This window comes from Orycteropus afer, unplaced genomic scaffold (genome assembly GCF_000298275.1).
Source record: "Orycteropus afer afer isolate SDZICR_OR568_19922 unplaced genomic scaffold, OryAfe1.0 scaffold00040, whole genome shotgun sequence".
Classification (NCBI taxonomy): domain Eukaryota; kingdom Metazoa; phylum Chordata; class Mammalia; order Tubulidentata; family Orycteropodidae; genus Orycteropus; species Orycteropus afer.
The window spans coordinates 9,403,941-9,418,964 of NW_006921627.1; positions in this window are offsets into that span (position 1 = coordinate 9,403,941).

Sequence of the window (15,024 nt, forward strand, 5' to 3'; positions counted from 1 at the left end):
TTTTTTTTTTTTTTTGACATTTTAACTGGATACAGGGATAGAACTTGGAGAGTCAGGAGATTGAATGATTATCACGTTCCTTGTATTTTCTCTCTCTCTAAGATTTATGGTCTCCTGAAAACTTTTGACAAGATCTGGATAGTTTACTTTTCTAGTGCCAAGCATATAGGAAGTCCAGCTGTTTATAGAAACTGTGGCCATATGCTTCAGCGTCAGGGCAGGTTGGTGGCAAAGTCAACATTCTGCTCTGCAATTAAAATTTTCACTTGCATTCTTACCCTATAACAATCCATTCTGTGAGGGAGGGAAGTGGCCTGCTGCATATTTTAGACAGGATTAGATTTTGACATTTGAAGTAAGGACAACTATAAAGGTAGACGAGCACTCTACGTGGCATAGCTTTCCGATTTGGGCACGGAGCTGTGAGGAAAGAAGTTAACTCTTGAAATCCATGAAAATAACTATAATGTAACACTTTCCAAACTCATTAAACCATTACACCTTTTTTGTCTTACAGCATATTGATGGAACTCCAGTAGGAGCTTATAGATGTATGCTAAAAAATGTGATATCACAGATGAATTAATTATTCTCTGTAAGAAATGATCAAAACTTGATTCATATGCTCAATATACAATAAACATTGACTAATATCATGAAGATATATTAAAATAGCAAGACATGATGCATAACAGAGACAGCAATGTTCAAAGAGATGACACACTATTTGATGCTAGTTTGAAATTGTTAAGGCCAAGGTTTGAGATTCCAAACACCCCTTTGCCTCTCCAGAGTGCTTTTGATAGGTTAGGTTATATACACAAAAAATGGAGTCAAATAGGAGCCGTAGTAGTGTTGTTGTTGTTGTTAGGTGCTGTCAAATCTATTTTTGACTCAGTGACCCCACATGATGGAATTCCCCTATAGGGTTTTGTAGGCTGTAATCTTTATGGGAGCAGATCATTAAGTCTTTCTCTGATGAAGCTGTGTGTTCAAACTGCCAAGCTTTCAGTTAACTGTTATGCCATACTGTTAGCTTATATTTTCAAAGCATACCAAACTCATTGCCATCAAGTTGATTCTGATTCATAGTGACCCCCATTGGGTTTCTAAGTCTGTAAATCTTTATGGAAGCAGATTGCCTCATCTTTCTCTCATGGTGCAGCTGGTGGGTTCAAACCACCAACCTTTTGGTTAGCAGCTAAATGTCTTAATCACTACACTATGACAGCTCTTTAGCTTTCTATTCTAGACTCTGCCAAAATATACAACACATCTCTTAGACCTGAAATCCAAATAGAGTGTCCTCCTATTCCTCATCACCTGGAGCTAAAACCACCTAGCCAGGCAAAGGCTGGGAAGCAGAACAGTTGAGAGCTATCCTTTCATCTCCACTTGCATCCTCACCCAGTGGTGATCATGACAGCCAATTGTTAATTTTTCAGAAATTTTGCAAGCTTTTTGTAAAGCATGATTATGATAAAAAAAATAAATTTTTTATAAACTTGTATTAAGGAAAATATTTACAAACAAAGGCAATATTCATCACCTATCAATTCTCAACTTTTTAATTAAATTTTGTCATTATCTATGATCGTGAGGTTATTTACATCTATTGCATTTGTATGATGGAAAAGTTCATGATTAGTTATACCAGGTTGTAACTTGGCATTGTTCATGGTGGGAATATTTACACCAATGTTGTTGTTGTTATGTGCCGTGGAGTCAGACCCGATTCATAGCGACCCCTCCTTGGGTTGCCGAGGCAGTATCACTACGGAAGTATATAGCCCAGCCTTCCTTCCGAGGAGTGGCTGGTGGGTTTGAACCGCCAGCCTTCTGGTTAGCAGTCAAGTGCCTTAGGCACGATGCTACCAGAGCTCCTATTTACACCATAGGAAGTGGCAAATACTACAGGCCTTTCTTTATTTCTTGAATGGCTGGTTGTTAAGGATTTACAGCGCAGTGCCTAAGGCATTTGACTGCTAACCAGAAGGCTGGCGGTTCAAACCCACCAGCCACTCCTTGGAAGGAAGAGTGGGCAATCTACTTCCGTTGTGATACCGCCTCGGAAACCCAAGGAGGGGTCGCTATGAGTCGGGTCCGACTCGATGGCACATAACAACAACAACCACATTCACTTCCAGTCATTTTACTGTTATTATGTTTATCTTGCTCAAAGGAAGCTAAGGAAAAGAAAATTTTAATAACTACCCCACAGTCACATAACTACTTAGCCAAATTGATTAACCTAGAGGCTTTACTGTGATGCTTTACTATATCATCTCTTCATGCAGTGAGAACAATGTGACACCTGTTTCATATGTAAATAGGTTGTCAAGCAGTGATAGATTATGGTAATTGGTAATAACCAAAACCAAACCAAACTCACTGCCGTCGAATCACTTCTGACTCATAGAGACCACTCCTTAAATTTCCGAGGCAGTATCTCTACAGAAGTAGATTGCCCAGTCTTCCTTCCAAGGAGGGACTGGTGGGTTTGAACTGCCACCTTTCTGGTTAGCAGTCAAATGCCTTAGGCACTATACCACTAGAATTATTAACTAATTTGTTCAAAAACACCGAGGGACATACTGTGGCAGACTGTGAGGTTAGAGCTCCCTGCTCCTAAGGAGATGATAGACTGGAGGAAGACAGATAAGTTATCATAAGTTTCAATATGGCATGATAAGTGCTGTGGAAAGGTAAATATGATGCACCTATCCCAGACTCAAGATCCAGGAAGTCTTCCTGGAAGAATTGACTTCTAAACTGAGATCTGAAAGATAAATAAGCCTTAGCTAGGCCAAGATCAAGGAAGGACATTGTAAGCAGTGAGAACAGCATGTGCTGAGATCTAGCAGAGAGGAGTGCTGAGAAGCTTAGGCATGACTGGAGGTTCAATACGGATGAAGTGAGAGTCCAGGACAGTAGAGCAAGAGGCAGGTTGTGGCTGGATTGTGGCAAGTTTTGCCAGCCAAGCTTCGCCAGCCTAGCTTCAGACACTGTGCTTAATTCTGAAGGTAATAGAGGGGAGAAGATTGTAAACAGGGGGGTAGTAGGTTCAGCTTTGCATTTATTATTCATCTGAATGCCATTGAAGAACAGACTGAAAAAGGACAAGACTGAAAGTAGAGAAACCCTTTAGGAGACTGGAACAGGAAATCTGGGTAAGACTGCAGTTTGTGAGATAAGGACCCAGTTTCTTCCAATGGATTTTTCCACCTGGGAGGTTGATAGTAACTTGTAGAGAGCAGTAGCAGTAGAGTGGTTGGGAAGTCTGATAGCAGTGGTTCAATGATTGAATAGGAGATCAGGACTAGGAAGTGTTCACAATGTCTGCAAGAACCTTGACTAGAGTAGAGGCTACATGAGGTTAGAGGAAAATGTGTGTCCTCACTATTCACCTCGAGGCGCCTTTGCTTCTTACCTCTTGCCGATGATCTTCCTGATGTCCTCCCGCTGACTGCTCGATGTCCAAATCCAGGCTAAAATATATAGGTTACATGTAACAGCCAACCACAGTACTCTCCCACACAAACCAGACCCGGGCTGCAGAAAGCTCTCTCCTTCTCCAGTCCTTAGATGAAATGCTGATTTCCTCAGCTCTCAATTTCATTCAGTCTTGGCTTTCTGAGGACAAAGTCCATGTCCTATTCATCAAACTGTCTCCAAGGCCTGGCCTATAGTAGATACTTATTCAATTTTTGAGGAATATTTAAGTTACAATTAGAGGAACTGACTTTTAGACTTAAAAGGTACTTAGAGTGTACTTTTGAATTAAAAGAGGCATTTGTTAAATTAATCTCTAATTTGAAAATATAAGGAGAAAAGCTATTTGGAGAGTGAGGGAATTTATGGTGTCTTCTTACCCACTCATACCCATCCAGCCCAATCCCTCCGGTTTTCCCAGAGCTGGATAATAAGGTGGGAAGGGGACATTTCTATCAACCTCTCTTTTCTAGTCCCTGTTCCCAAATGGAAGAATTCAGAGTGTAACTCATTATCTTGCCCCCAAATTGTTCTTTTTCCATTTCTGAAATGGAATACTGTTTGCTGAACCCCTAAACTAAATCAACAGTGTGAGCCTCAGCAATGCGTTCACTCTGTCCACATCTTTGGCTACAACTCTAGGTTCTCGTCACACTGAGCTTCTCACAGTTCCCTAGACACTACCATCTCTTATATGAACCTTTCTTTTTACTCAGGCTTTTGCCTCTGTCTGGAATGCCCTTCTTTACTTGGAAAATTCTTAGTTGTCCTTCAAGTCCCTGCTCAAATGTCACTTCCACAATGACAGCTTTTTGACTCACCTGGGCACACTCAGTTGCTTCCTGTATTTCTGGAATAGCACTTACCACATTGTGGGCTAATTTATCTGTTTATGAGCCTGTCTTCTCTTCTAAATCATGAGCTATTTTTGTGTAGACTCACCACAGTGCCTGGTACATAAAAGATATTAAAATGCGTCTATAGGGTGAACAAATGGATGAATGAATGAGGACTCACTTCCTAGTGGGTCCCTGGAAGATGTCTCTGTATTTGAAGAAGACCTTCATTCTCCTTTCCCTGGTCTCAGCTGAAGTGGTTTGATTCCCTCCCCAGCTCAATTTCCTGATGCTCAGTTGAAATCCAGCTGTCTCGTGCATGTCCTATAATATCCCTCGTCTGCCATATACATTTGAACACCTCTCTGGAGAGCACACGTGAATGCTATTTCAACATGAAACTGCTTTTGTTACACCTCCCTATAATTAGACTCTATATAATGGGGCTTGCTAAATCAGGAAGAGTTAGAGCATGTGTGGGGGCAGGAAATAAGACTGATAGATTATATTCAGCTCAAACTTTCAATCATTCGTGAGATCCGTTGCAGACATGGCAGATGGTGGAATATTCTAAAAAGACTCACAGAATGGATCCACAACGTGCTCTGGAACCGAGGTAAAACACAAATAAACGTGACATGCACTGGTCAGGCATGCCATGAGAGGACATTCATCTGTTAACCAATATTTATAACTCTGTAGGTGTTCTAAATGTTGGAGATTCTAAAGTACAATAATCACACACACATACACACACATAGACACACAAATCTGCCCTTATGGAGCTTATAATCTAGTGGGAAAAGGTAGACAATTAACAGCAAAAAAGTAAAATGTGTAGAATTTTAGCCAGTGCTGAGTGTTAGGGAGAACAATAAGGTAGAGAAGGACAGTAAGGAATGTCGTTGTTGTTGTTGTTATGTGCCATCGAGTTGGCCCCGACTCATAGCAACCCCTCTTGGGTTTCCGAGGCAGTATCACTACAGAAGTAAATTGCCCAACCTTCCTTCCGAGGAGTGGCTGGTGGGTTTGCAGTCAAATGCCTTAGGCACTACACTACCAGAGCTCCTATAAGGAATGTCAGAGCATTTTAAATAGAGAAGTCAGGAAAGGCAACACTGAGATGGTGACATTTAGATAAAGACCTAGTGATAGTTAGGCAGGGAGCGCACAGATACCTGGAGTTGGGTGGGTTGAGTGAGCATTCCTGACAGAGGGAACAGCAAGTGCAAAGGGCCTGAGGTGGAAGTGTGTCTGGCTTGTTCAGACAGTAGCACTGAGGCTAGTCTAGTAGGAATAAGCCACATTATGTTGGGTCTGTAAGTTCTTTTAAGGACTTTGGCTTTTGCTCTGAGTAATACAGGAAACGATTGTGAGATTATAAGCCAAAGACAAACATCTGACTATGTGTTACTAAGACAGAATGGATCTAGAATGAATTTCCTAGATGAAGACAAGGCTGAGCAAGACATGGTAATGCAGATTCTCTATGAATTCTCCTTTTAGTCTACATGAATATCCCTGAATATCTCTGTACAGAATATCTCTGTACATCCTTCTTTTCATTTACTCAACAAATCCTTATCAAGGGCCTTCTTTGTGCCAGTTACTGAGGATTCAGTGATAAACAAGGCAGATGGAGTCTTCACTTTCACTGAACTTGCAATACGATGAGGAAGGCTGACACGAGACAAATATGTATAAGGGCATTGTGTGCTGTGGAGGAGAATATACTAAACCCATTGCTATTGAGCTGACCCACAGGTCACAGTGGTCCCATGTGTTACAGAGTAGAACTTCTCCATAGGGTTTTCTTGGCTGTATCTTTTTTTTTTTTCACTTTTTATTGTGGTTTGGATGAAAGTTTATTGGGTGTAAACTTTACAGAAGCAGATCACCAGGCCTTTCTCCTGCAGTGGCCCTGGGTGGGTTCAAATTGCCAACTTAAGGTTAATAGTTGAGTGTCAGCCATTTGCATCACCCAGGGACTATTGTTGTTAGGTGCTATCAAGTCATTTTTGACTCATAGTGACCCCTATGACAGAGTAGAACTGTCCCATAGGGTATTCTTGGTTGTAAATTGATAGGTGCAGATTGCTCACTCTTTTCCCCTTCAGAGCCGTTAGATGGGTTCAAATCACTAACATTTTTGTTAGCAGCTGTGCACTTGACCATTTGTTGGTGCCACCAGCACTCCTTATCCAGGCAGTAGGAGCACATAATATGTACATCTAACATGGCCTGGAAGCTCAAGAGCTTCTCTCCAGAGGAAGGGATATTTAAGCTGAAATCTGATGGCCAAGTACAGCCAACCAGGCAGAGGGAGTGGGGTGGGCATTTCAGGTTGAAGAAGCTGGATGTGTGAGAGTTCTGAGCCTGGGCCAGCACTGTACCTCCTCAACCCTGGACATATTGTGGGCTGGCACGACTAGACTGTAGAAAGCAAGGGGAATAGAGGGTGGGAACAAGTGGCTATAAATAAACCAGGAGCCAGATTATGAAGGCTCTATCTTCAGGGCATCTGGGAAGCCACATAGGAATGCCATGATAAGATTTTGATTCTGAAAATATCATTCATTCTGACTGCAGGTGATTTTTGTCCCTAAATCGTTTCTTTTTTTTTTTTTTTTTGTGGAGTTCTCTTACTTTCCCATTGCCCTCAGCAACTGCTGTAGCCCCACACACAGAGTAGTCAGACAGTTGAAAGGACACAGGAAGTTCTGGGGTTGGACAGAGAAGAACCACATGGTAAGGCCAATCTCTCAGAATCCTTCAGTTCTGGGTGCAGGTTCTAGCAGTGCAGGTGTTACAGGTCGCTCCTGGGAAATGACTTCACTCTTCTGAAGCCTGTTAGTCTAGGTTTCTGTGTCCTGTTTCAGTGAAAGGCTGGAACTGCCCTCTCAGCTTCCTTGATTATTTCTCACTTACTTTGGCCAGCCAGCCTGGGATTACTGCCAAACCCACATATACTTTCAAAGGAGGTTTTGTTTTTTCTTCTTTGATTATATCTAGCCTTAGAGAAAGCCCTTCTTCTTTCTCACCATAAGTGAGTGGCAAAATACAACACTGGCAATCCACAGTCCTTAGGATAAAGCCCAAACTCTTCATAATATTCTTACCAGGGAGTCCCTGGGTGGCACAAATGGTTAAGTGCTCAACTACTAGCCCAGTAGTTGCATGATTGCAGGTTCAAACCCACCCAGAGGCACCTCAGAAGACAGGCCTGGCAATCTGCTTTCCAAAGATCACAACCTTAACAGGCAAGAATATAAACAGGACCAAGAATATAAATAAACTTTTTAAAATGTCTAAAAAAAAGAAAACGTCACAACCTTGAAAACTCTATGTAGTAGTTCTACTCTGTACATATGGGGCCATGAGTTGGAATCCACCTGATATCAATTAACCACAATATTTGTTAAACAACCAGTCCCGTTACATTATAGATACAGCTTACCAGGCCCGGTCTGCTCTGCCCTCAGTTTATCTGAATAGGCTCATCTCTCCGTATTCACATAAGTCCTTAAATTTTCTGCTTTTGTCACAGAGACTTTATTTCACCTCTTTTCACATGTTCTGTTCTCACTTTGATGTGGTCCCCTTAGCTATTCATTCATCAATTCAACAAATTTTTGTTGAGCACCTGCTGTATGTGTTACCATAATAGGTTCTATTCCTTCTTGTGGAATATTTTATTTCCACATCTTTGCCTAGATACCTCCTACTCATCCCTCAGGACAGATGAAACATCATTCCTCCCAGAGGTTGCCTGATCCCTTCCCTTGCCGTGACTTCCCATAGCATCTCGTATGTCTCTTATCATTACTTTCCTTTTGCCTCTGTCTCTAGATCTTAAGTGCTGAGCTCACTGGGATCGCATCTGTTTTGATCACCTTTGTATCTTCTGCTCCTAACTTGGCACACAGCAGGTACTCAATGAATAGTTATTGAATAATGGAATGATCTCACAGCAAATTAGAGTGTTGCATTACATTGCTATTCTACATTTGGAGATCTGGAGGCACCCAAAGATGCCTTAAGCCCAAGTCTTCCCTTTATTTTCCATTCTGTTTATTTACAGTTCAAAAAATTAATATATAATCCACATACCATAGAATTCACTCTTTTAAAAAGTATATAATCCAGAGGTTTTTAGTGTATTTCTGCAAACATCACCACTAATTCCCAAACACTTTCACCAGTCCAGAAGGACTGATGAAATGCCATACCTATTAGAAGTTAATGCTCAGCTCCTGGCACTCACTAATCTACTTTCTGTCTGTACAGATTTACCTATTCTGGACATTTCATGTTAGTGAAATATAATATATAAGTGATTATATAATACGTGGCCTTTTGTGACTGACTTTTTAAACTTAGCATAATGTTTTCAAGGTTCATACATGTTGTAGCATGTATCAGTACTTCACTTCATCCCCTTTTATGCCTGAATAATATCCCATTGTGTGAATATACTGAAAGCTCTGGTGGCACGGTGCCTAAGGGATTTAACTGCTATCCAGAAGGCTGGGGATTCAAACCCACCAGCCCCTCCTCGGAAGGAAGATTGGGCAATCTACTTCTGTAGTGATACCATCTTGGAAACCCAAGGAGGGGTTGTTATAAGTTGGATCTGACTCCACAGTGGTGAGTTTTGTGAATATATCATTTTTTTTAAATCCATTCACCAGTAGATGGACTTTTGAGTTATTTCCCCTACTTGAATATTATGGATAATGCTGACATGAGCATTTGTGTATAAGTTTTTGTGTGAACATGTGCTTTCAGTTCTTTTGGGTATATACTTAGAAGTGAAATTGCTGGGTCATATGGTAACTCTAGGAGCTCTGGTGGTATAGTGCCTAAGGCATTTGACTGCTAACCAAAAGATAGAAGGTTGGTATTTCAAATCCATCAGCTGCTCCTCAGAAGAAAGATGGGGTGATCTACTTCCATAAAGATTTACTACCTTGGAAACCCAATGGAGGTCAATATGAGTTGAAATTGACTTGATGGCAATGAGTTTGGGTTTTTTTTTTGGTTATGGTTACTCTATGTTTAATTATTTGAGGAATAGACAAACTGTTTTCCGAAGTGTCTGCACCATTTTATATTCCCACCAACAATGTATGAGGGCTCCAATTTCTCCACATCCTCACCACAGTGATTTTCCCTTTGATTTTTATTTATTTGAGCTATCCTAGTGTATCGAAGGAGCTCTGGTAGCATAGTGCCTAAGGCACTTGACTGCTCACCAGAAGGCTGGCGGTTCAAACCCACCAGCCACTCCTCGGAAGGAAGGTTGGGCAATCCTACTTCCGTAGTGATACTGCCTCGGAAACCCAAGGAGGGGTCGCTATGAGTCGGGGCCGACTTGACGGCAAAAACAACAACAACAACAAAACAACAATTGTATCGAGCCCTTTTTCCTCACTTATATCTTGTACCCCTTTAGGGAAAAGAAATTTTTTTTTTAAACATTTTACCTTGAGTACATTATTTAGACCTTGATGAGCCTCTGTCTTCCCACATGCAAACAGGACTAATAATTTTTACCTCAGGGTGGATGTAGGGACTGAATGAGTTGGTGGATGATGGATGTAAATTACTGAACATATGCCCAGCCCACTGCCAAAATTCAGTGGATGTGAGCAGTTATATGGCTTCTGATTAGCTGGGGAGTGGAGTGGCTGGAAAAGGCTAAGAAGCTCTGGATGTTCAGAAGTCTCTCTGGTATTTGCCTTCTTGTCAAGAGCACAGGATTTCATGTGCTCTATCTTGGAAACCCAAAGGGGGTTGCTATGAGTCAGAATCCACTCCATGGCAGTGAGTTTGGGTTTTTTTTTTTTTTTTTTTTAAATCCATCTCTAGGGGAGCTGTGGTGGAGTAGTACCTAAAACATTTGACTGCTAACCAGAAGGCTGGAGATTCAAACCCACCAGCCACTCCTCTGAAGGAAGATTGGGCAATCTACTTCTGTAGTGATAGCACCTTGGAAACACAAGGAAGGGTTGCTATGAGTAGAAATTGACTGGAAGGCAGTGAGTTTGGTTGTTTTTCAAAGGTAGTGTTTCGGGGGTGAGGGAACTCACACTCAGAGTGAACCTGCCATGTACATTAGTGTAGGAGTGAACCCTGAACATGGGCTGGGCCTGACAGAAGAGCATGTGAGCGCGTGCAAATACTCACATAGCCAGAAAGCAAGAAGCCCACACTCTGGCTGCCCCCTTCTCATGCCTCCTCAGCATGAGAGCACTTTGCAAAGGAGAGAAGATTTTGCTGACTGACTGATTCTCTTTAGTCTCTGCCAAGCCAAGTTACTCGACTCATAGTTTCTCATTGTCACTTTAGAAGAACTTTTCTTGTTCCTATTTCCTACCAAACAGGACTTTGGGAAAAGAATGTCACCATGTTAATGCAAAGGCAGCAGAAAGAAATATGGCAAAGTGGCCCTCCTAACCTCCACAGCCATTACTTTGGACTGGAGAGCTTTTTTTGTTTTGTTTTGTTTTGTTTTTTTTTAATAGGGGATCAATAATAGCAAAGCCTTTAAAGCCAGAGGGCTGGCCTGGTAAATGATCCTCTCTTCTTCCTCAGACCCTGGATTGCCCTGTTCTCTGAGCAGTAAGAGTGACAGGACATACTTAATCCATTTGATAGATGTTCCCCCAACAGCCAGCTGATTCAGATCCTCACAAAACACCAAATGTGCCCGTTCTGAGACTTCATAGTGAAACCAGGCTTATGATTCACCAAGGAGAGGCTGTGGAAATGTGCCCAGTTTGCCGTGTACTGGGCACTTTTCACCTGGGGACACCAGGGTATACAAGCTTGTTTTAGGAAGTGTGGGATCAGAGCAGCCTCCTTTCTGATGACTTCTGGGACTTACTTCAAGCACAACCTGAGTGATTTTGCTGTATCTGGTGTTCAGTTTGAATTAATTAACCAAAATGAAGGTTTGATGAGACTAAGGGGAAATGGGAGTTAGGGTACTGGGGTATAAAGAATACCAGAGTCCAGAAATGGCACACACTGATGGTGAGTGTGGGTGGTCAGGGCACTGTCCTGTAAAATGTGTTCTCATCTAAAAAGTGGGTGGCTGGACTAGGACTCACAGAGTTCTATGAATAGAAGTTCTCATTACCCTTGAATAGCCACAAGACAAAAAGGACTGATAATAAAAGGTGGTATCAAACTGGAGGTGGTTTTCAGGTGAGGCAGGGGCAGAGGGAGAGAGCTCTCCTGCTTTGCTTTCATCCATCCACTCATTCTTCCTTCCACTCATCTTTCCTTCATCCTTCTTTCCATCCTTCTACTCATCCTTTCTTTCTTCCACCCATCATTCCATCCAGTCTTCCACCCTTCCTTCTTTCCATCCACTCCATCCTTCTACCTTTCCTACCTCTCTTCCTTCCTCTGTGAAAAATATTGTGACTGAATGATTAGTCAGGAACCGTGGAGACAACTCTTGGTTGTGTCTGTGATATTTTCAGAAGAGCCTACAGTAGAAAGGTTTGGGAACTCTTCTAGAGTTGCCAGTTGGACACAAGGGAGGTATATCTGATAGCACTGTTTAAAGAAATGAAACCTCAATCAAATATGATATCCTTTCTTATCTTTAGAGACTGAATTATGTTACTTCATTTATCAAACTCCTGTCATGTTACTTGTACTTTTTAAAACACAAAATCCACAAGTATTCATAGACATACATTGGACTTCCGTATTGATAACATTGACATTCCCACTTTCTGTTTTCAGAGTAAAACACCAGGTGCTATTTTGATTTTAAAAGAGAGAGAGAGAAAAAATAAAAATATATTTGCTCCACGTAGGCAACTAGTGTGAAACAATCATCCAAACCATATTTGACTTTGTTCCTGGTAGTGGCTGCAGCACAAAGTCGCTGTCTGTGGTGGAACAATTCCGTGCATCTCAAATACATCCTAGGGGTCTGGGTATCCTAAATTTCTGCCATTGCATGTTATCCTTCTGGGCTTGTGCAATGAAGCTTGGTAGAAAGAGGACTCTGGAATGAAGGGTAAATAATGTGTATATGTGGGATGGAGTTTTTTCCTAAGACTAAAGATAGAAAGGAGCCCTGGTGGTGCAATGGTTAAGCACTTGGCTGCTAACCAAAAAGTTGGTGGTTTGAACCCCTCCGTCGCTCCCTCAGAGATAGATATAGCAGTCTGCTTCTGTAAAGATTGTTGTTGTTATTAGGTGCCATCAAGTCAGTTCTGACTTGTAGCAGCCCTATGTATAACTGAATGAAATACTCCCTAGTCCTGCCTCATCCTCGCAATTGTTGCCATGTCGAGCTCATTGTTGCAGCCACCATGTCAATCAATCTCATTGAGGGCCTTCCTTTTGTTTTGCTGACCCTCTACTTGGGCAATCTACTTCCATAGTGATACCGCCTCAGAAACCCAAGGAGGGGCTGCTATGAGTCAGTTCCAACTCGACAGCAGTGAGTCTGGTGGTCTGGACTTTACCAAGCATGATATCCTTCTCCAGGGATTGGTCCCTTTTGGCAGCATGACAAAAGTATGAGAGACAAAGTCTGGCTATAAATATTACAGCCTTGAAAATCCCATGGCGCAGTTCTTTTCTGTCCTATAGGGTCACTATGAGTCAGAATTGACTGGTTAGCAACAGTTTTGGTTTTGGTTGGAGGATGGAGAGCTAGGTGGATGTGAGGGTACTTATTTTCCTCCATTTGCCCAAGTTCAACTCCACTAGTTTATATCTACATCCAGGATTTAAATAAGATTTGGGAACAACAATCTTGGTGTTGTTGGAAAGAAAGCTTTTGAGCTAAAGCATCTAATTTGGTTGTGTTGGTGGATTTAATGAGCCTTGTTTTTGCCCTTCTCCACTATTCTTTGTACTATAACTGCAGATGATTTGGTTATTCTGAATAATTCTTTGTAATGGCCTAAATGGCTAACTGGTAGCCAAGTCTCAATTTTATGCTGTACAGAACAGATTTTAGCAAGGTGTTATTTTGCATTCTACTCGGACAAAGACTAAACCCTCAGCAGGGCTATTCTGCAAAGTGGCTGTGGGCCTCTGAAGATCCACCCACTGTAATTTGTCCTTCCTCAGCAGCAGTAGTGGGCAGGAGGAACAGGAGGCAGGTTGAAAGGCCAACATTCAGAATGTGCCCAAATTCCTGCTCTGGGTGCTATGGCACCATATAGTCTTAAAGGGACAAGGAGAGAAAAATCAGAAGAGAGAAGGGAAGCTAGAGTCTGTAGTAGAGGTGGGAGAATACTTCTTACTATGCTGTGGACTAAACAGATGGGATGACAAGGAATTTTTCCTAAGCTTCTTCAAAACGCATCTTACAAATTGGGCCATTACATGCTTTGATTTTCTTGCATGACCTAAACTCCCAACCCTCCTTCTAAAGTGGAGACTCTGGTTGGATTAATAGCCTTCAGCTGCTATGAATTTCTCTTTAAAAATGCTAGCAATCATGGGAAGAGGATACCCCCAAATATGTATTTTTTTGCATGAGATTAAGGATTTTTTTTCCCTCACTTCCAAACCTTAATGTACTACTTTATAATCAAAATTATCATAAGAAAACCTAAATTTTTCCCAAAGCTCATTAAGGCTTAACAGGCTCATCATCAGAAAATGATAGTTTAAAAGCACTGTTTGGTGATTAAATTGGAAATGAAGCAAAAACACACAGATTAATTTTTCCCACCAGGGAAGTGATTGCCAAATTTATTTTGCATTTTGTTGAAAATCAATATTATACACAAACACACACATATATACATATATATGAATATATATAAGGAGCCCCAGTAGTTAAACATTTAGCTGCTAACCGAAAGGTTGGTGGTTTGAACTTACCCAGCAGTTCTACCGGAGAAGACCTGGCAATCTGTCCCCATAAAGATGACAGTCTAAGAAACCTTAAGAACAGTTCTGCTTAGCCACATGAAGTTATGAGGCAGAATTGACTTGATGACCCCTAACAACAACAACGTGTGTGTGAGCGTGTGTAAAAGCTTCTTCAGACCGGTGCTGAATGATCTCAGACTGGAAAGGAATTTACACAGAACTGGGATACGCACTTGGACTTGGCACTTTGGTTACACTTAGCAATTGTTTTCCCTTGGAAAAGGGGATAAGTGTGATAATTTTCAGTGTATGAACATGAACATAAAATGGTAGAACCTCATGGCAGTAACAAAGTCATTAGACTAAGGAACAATATGTGTGGCATCTACCATGTTTTGGGTTCCCTTGACCTTGAATAGGTAACCACTATTACCTGTAACTTCTGATAGTCTCAAATTGCAAAATGGTAATTATCCTTGCTCTTTCTCACTCTATTTGGATGAATAACCTTGGTCTGAAACTCTTAAGGTTATGGAAAAAAAGCTCCTTACCAATCAGAATTAATAATAATTAACAACAGTACCTTGTATATTATCTTAGCAATAGGTGGGAGTCGGGTGGACTTGGCTTCATTTGAATTTTAAGGTTTGCATTTCTGCTGTGATGTGGGGTCCTTAACTATCAGTCTTGGAAGCAACTGAATGGATGAAATTGGAAGGCCAGGAGACTTTCTCCTCCACTCTTTTTTTTTTTTTAAATTGTATATGGATTTTTTTTTTTTTTTTATTAGGATTTGGGTGAAGATTTACAGAGTAAATTCACTTTTCATACAGCA